This window comes from Chrysochloris asiatica, unplaced genomic scaffold (assembly GCF_000296735.1).
Source record: "Chrysochloris asiatica unplaced genomic scaffold, ChrAsi1.0 scaffold00021, whole genome shotgun sequence".
In the NCBI taxonomy this organism is placed as follows: Eukaryota; Metazoa; Chordata; class Mammalia; order Afrosoricida; family Chrysochloridae; genus Chrysochloris; species Chrysochloris asiatica.
This window is the reverse complement of record NW_006408539.1, coordinates 306,890-313,117: the sequence shown is the minus strand read 5'-3', so window position 1 is coordinate 313,117 and position 6,228 is coordinate 306,890.

The following is a 6,228-nucleotide window of genomic DNA, read 5'->3' as shown; positions in this document are numbered from 1 at the left end:
TAAAGATTTACAGCTTCGGAAACCCTATACAGGATCTCTATGAGTCGGAACCAACTCAATGGCACTTAACAACAACAACAACAACATAGGAAAGCATGGTTTCCAGGGTTATAATCCTTAAGGAAGCAAAATACTCCATCTTCCTTCTATAGATATATATTACAGTACATACATAACATATGCACAATTAGATTTCTATACACCAGCACCAAGCAATTAGAAAAGTTCATTTAAAAAGCCATTTTTAACTATAAGATGTCAAAGGATTTAATATAACCAAAGATCTGCAAGCATGCAAAAAAAAAAAAAAAGTTGTGTGACGTTGAGTTCATTGTAACACATAGTGACCCTAAAGGGTTTCAAAAGTTGTGAATCTTTATGAAAACAGACTGCCACAGTTTTCCCCCATGCAGGGGCTGATGGGTTTGAAAGGCTAACCTTTCCATTAGAAAGTAAGCATTTAACCATGGTGCAAGCAGGGTTCCTTACAAAAAAAGAGAGAAAACTTTATTTAAAAATATCAAAGAAGAGTGAGATAAAAGGAGACCGGCTGTTTGTCGTTTATCCTGGAAGCCATTGGAAACACTTAGCAGCAATGTCACGGGATGGATGGGATGGATCTAAGCTGTAGTTTTTATTTCCTCATTAGAGCTTAGAGTGTTTTTACTAACAGGACCAAATATCATAATGATGACAGTTTTTTCAAATCAATCAGAAATACCCAGGCATAAAAGAACACCAGACAATGTGAATTAAAAACATCAGGTGAGGGAAAAAACACAAACAATAGGAATGCCCAGGGGGGCTGCACACCCATCAGTCACGGAATTTGAAATAGGTAGGCTTACTGTGTTCAGAAAGATCAAATACCTGGTTAGAATCTCAGAAAAGAACTGGAAACTGTGGAAATTCTAGAACTTAAAGAATTTCTATAACAAGAATTAAGGGATTCTCCATCATTAGCCATCAAAGAGATGCAAATCAAAACCACACTGAGATACAATTTCACTCCCACTAGGATAGCTCAGATTTTTTTTTTTTTTAATTTTTTAATTGAAAAAAAAAACCAACACAAATTTTGGCAACAGTATGGGGATATTAGAATCCTTACCCATTTACCCAGTTCTGATAAGCATGGTACAGCTGTTGTGGAAAACAATGTGGTGGTTTCTCAAAAAAATAAAAATAAAAATAGAATTGCCATTGTTGTTAGGCGACCACTCAGTGCCTTTATTCACAGTGAACACAACACTGCCCAGTCCTGTGGCATCCTCATTGTTTGAGCCCATTGTTGCTGCCACTGTGTCAATCCATCTTACTGGGGAGCCTTCTCTTTTACGCTCCACTTTACCAAGCATAAGCTCCTTCTCCAGGGACCAGTCCCTCCTGATAACCTATCCAAAGTACATGAGCCCAAATCTCACCATCCTGGCTTCTAAGGAACATTCTGACTGTATTTCTTCCCACACAGATTTGTTTGTTCTTCTGGCAGTCCACGGTACTTTGAATATTTTCCAACACCTTAATTAAAATGTATTAATTCTTCTTCAATCTTTCTGATCCACTGTCCAACTTTCACATGCACATGAACTGATTGAAAATACCACGGCTTGGGCCAGGCGCAACTTAGTCTTCAAATTGACATCTTTACTCTTTAGCACTTTAAAGAGGTCTTGTGCAGCAGATTTGTCTAGTGTAAAGCATCGTTTGACCCAGCTATTCCACTACTAGATATGTACCCGAAAGACATGAGAAGAGAAACACAATCATGTGCACCAATGTTCTCTGTTGCACCATTCCTAATAGCCAAAAGATGGAAACAACCTAAATGCCCACCAACAGATGAATGGGTAACACATACATACAGTGCAAAACTACTCAGCAAGTAGGAGAAATGAAGTCTTGAAACATGCCACAGTATTGGATGGAGCTGGAAGACATTTAAACTCTTGAAATAAGTCGATCATAAAAGGATAAATATTGTATGACCTCAGATATATAAAAAAATCAAGGAAAGGCAAATGTACAGAGAGCAGAGTTTATTAGTGATTACCAGGGGTACAAAGGAATGGGAAAGAAGGCGGGCTTCACAGGGATGGAAATATTGTATTGATTAAGGGGAGAGTTGCACAGCCAATTCTTGTCATTAGTGTCAATAAGTTGTACACCTGTAAAAAATTGAATTGGTAAAATGGTGTGATGGATATATTTACAATGATACAAAAAATAAATACATCATAGAGTAGATGCTGAGGCTGCTTTTGTGCAACCAAAAACCTCCTGGGATTTGGTTTCTTGGTTTGAATGTTTAGCGTTAGGGTTTCATGGGACAGCCCAGTTAATTGGCCTCAAAACATGGTTAGTGCTTGTTCTACCTCCTAGTTCTGTGCTTCTGAGGTCTTCAAAGCTTACCAGCTACCATTCAAGACACAACAACGAGTGTCTTCACCTGAAACAACTGAGGAGGAAGATGAATCAGGAGTAGAAGGAGAATTTCTTTCTATGAAAACCTGTCTCCTTCACCGTGAGACCAGAACGGGATATTGTGTTTCCTGGCCACCATTACTGAGCATTTTCTTCAAGAATTTCATAGAAGAATCCTGATCAAAAGACAGAAAATGCAGAATGGAATTTCAAATTCTCATAGACTCCAGACTTCCTGGAGCCATGGAGGCTAGATGAACCCCTGAAACTATTTCCCTGAGATCATCTTTAAACCTTAAACCAAAAATATCCCCCTGAGGTCTTCTAGAAACCAAAAAAAAACCAGTTCAGTTTAACTAGTGAAAAATGTCTGCCTTGAGCAGTATATTCTTTTAAGAACTCTATATGGGATCAAATTGACAATAGCAACTGGAATCTAATCTATCTAATCACTAAGATAGGAATCTTAGTGAGCTTATGTTAATAGGAGAAAATAACCCGGAAGAGGACAGTGAGGAGAGTGGCAGAACTCAAGGCATGGCATTAGTGTTGCTACAAGGTGCGTGTCGAAGCTGTTGAAGTGATGTGTGTATATTGTGCTGTATCTATTCTCAACAACAGCATACATAACTATAAAATAAGATACATAAAAATTTATAAATATGTAGATAAAATAAATGAAACTATAAATAGGGGGCCAGGCTTACCTTATAGGTTATATAGTTTGCTAGCTGCTATTAAAGAGTTTCAAATTGATTATCATAAATTTGCTCTTGGATATTTTGTATATCTCAGTTCACATTGCTAATATATATTTTGGCAAGTCTTTATACTTTAAGTCTGAAATTGTTCCATAACAAAAGTTTAAACTTAAAAACCTAAAAGAATTCAGTGGGTTGATTTAAGAGCAATTAGACACAACTGGGAAGGTAATTAGTAAGGTAAAGTCAGCAACAGCATTGCTCTGCAAAGTTGAGGATACAGAGACTTTGTCTTACCTACTTTGGACATGGTATCAGGAGAGACAAGTTCCTGGAGAAGGACATGATACTTGGTAAAGTCGAGGGTCAGAGGAAAAGATGGATTAACACAGACCACCGCAACAATGCGCTCAAAGAGCACAGGATTGTGAGAGGGCACTGTTCCAGGTTGGGTTTCATTCTGTTGGACAAAAGGTCTCTCTGTAAGTGGGACCAACTCTAAGGCACCTAACAACAACAACAAAAGCATAATCAGAAGAAAGAAAGAACTAAAAAATAATCTAAAGTGCAGAGTCAAAAAGGTAGAATAGAGGGTAAGAGATATAACGGATACAGTGAAGATATCTGCTCTAAGTATTGTTGGAATCTCAGAGGAAGAGTAACAGAATGTTTAAATAAAGGAATATTGGCTGAAAAATTCCCAAACCTCATGAGTGATACCAAACCTTAAATTCCAGAAGACTTTTACAAGCCATTGAGTCGATTCCAACTCAAAGTGACCCTACGTAAGGTTTCCGAGACTATATCTTTATGGGAGCAGAAAGCCTTCCTTGTCTTTCTCCCTGAAGAGCAATTGGTGGGTATGAACCACCAACCTTGAGATTAGCAGCCTGATGCCTAACCCACAATGCCAACAGAGGTCCTTTCCCAAACCCAAACAGGATAAATAAAACCAGATAATCCTTACCTAGGCCCACCATAGTAAACCGTTGAAACCAATTTTTGAAAAATTTAACTGTCAGGGAAGAAAAAAACATTACCATCAAAGGAGCAACAATTAGACTGACCGGCAGGCGCTGTCAACAGAAACAGTGAAGACAATGGAATACATGCATCGTCTTTTGAAGTGCTGAAAGAAGAGGGCGACCAACCTAGAGACAGGAACAGCACAGAACTCAAAATCTTTATGCTGGGGTATAAAGCAAGTCTCAACAAACTTCACAAAAATGTCTTCAAGTGAAATATGTTCTCTGAGCACAATGCAATTAAGCTGGAAATCCAATTAAGCTGGAAATCAATCACAAAAAATAATTTAATAATCCTCATATGTTTGGAAATTGAGAATAGACTTCTAAATAACCCGTCTGTCAAAGAAGTCACAGAGGAAATTTGAAACATTTTTAACTGGATAATAATGAAAATGCTGCATAACAAAATTTATGGAGGAAAAAATTGAACTGTGGGATGCAGTTAAAACTGTGCTGAGAAAGGTATATCATTAAATGCATAAATAAAGCAGAAATTATTGCTATAAAACACAAATATACTATGAAGGGAATTAAGAAAGTCAAAGGTTGGTTTCCTAAAAAGACTATTTCAATTGATAACTCTGTACCAAGATACATCAAAGCAAAGGAGGGAGGGAATGAGGAAAGAAGACATGAGAGGATAGAATCCCCACTGAATAGTTTTCCTCTTGTCCAGATGGATCTGGTGAAAAGGGTTGGGGGAGGGTGAGGATAGGAGTTTATGATTCAATTGTGAATAATTGTTAGCAGGACTCATTGCAAGGGTCACGACTGTAAATGTCGAAGATATATAACTAAAAGAGGAGAGTAGTTCATCTTTTACTGCAGAAACAGGGGACCCTAGGACCATCAAGAGGAAAAAGCATGAGTGGAGCCTGGGATCCTAACCAGAAAAGGGGTGACAGCAGAGACGGTGGCAGAGGTGATGGCATAGAGAGACAGAGAGCAGCAGAGGACTACAGGCCCAGGGACTGAGAAAGGCAGTGTGCCTGCAGGCAGGAGGCTGGCTTAAAAAATGTGCCCTTTGGACATTTAAACAAATATGTATTTTCTGTGTGGTATGTGTACTTAAAAAAAAAAAAAAAAAGAAGACGATGGGGGTGAATAGAGGTAAATACTGTTAACTGTACATGGAAGGGATTATAATCATTGCAATGAAACAAAATATGCAAAAAGAAAGAAGAATGAATCATACTAGCATCAGAGTGAAAGAGGCAAATGACTTCAGATCGTATGTACCCCAAACAAACCTGCTGCATCAAGTTGATTCCAACTCTTAGTGACCCCAGAGGATAACTGTTCCTTAGGGTTTCTAAGACTTGTACAATTTTACAGAAGCAGACAGCTTTATTTTTCTCCCATGGAGTGGCTAGTGCATTTGAACCATTGACCTCCAGGTTAGTAGTCCAATGCTTAAACCACTGTACAACCAAGGTTCCTTTCAAAGCAGAGAGACATTAAAGATATGTAACAAGAAAAAAATATATCTATAAGAGGATATTATGAATGCAAATATATTTTTTAATTAGATGAGATGCTTTTGACTTTCACAAATGCATACATATATCAAAACTAATAAAACTGTATGCACTTTACATATGTGCAATGTACTGAATGCCCATCATGCATGGTTCAGTACTTGTCTACTAATCAAAAGGTTGGCAGTTCAAACCCACCCAGTGGCTCTCTAGAAGACAGGCCTAGCAATCTGCTTCCCAAAAGTCACAGCTTTGAAAACCCTCTGGAGCAATTCTTCTCTGTACATCTGGGGCGCCGGGAGTGGGAATCAACTCAGTGGCAACTAATAACGAACGATGAGGTTTTAAATTTTTGGATAAAAAGGACACATTATTTTTCTATTTAACTGGTTGCTACTTGTATTCTCTCTTCAAAATATTTTCTGAACAATTTATTCAGAACATTAAAACACAAAGTTAAAATATACCATTTTCAAAGTTCATGTGATTATTTACAGAGATTAGTTTGGCAAAAACATGTGATCATCTTGTTCGTGATGCTGTAAATATTTTGAGATATTGTGGAGGCAGGAAAAATTCACCCAAATGACTCATGAT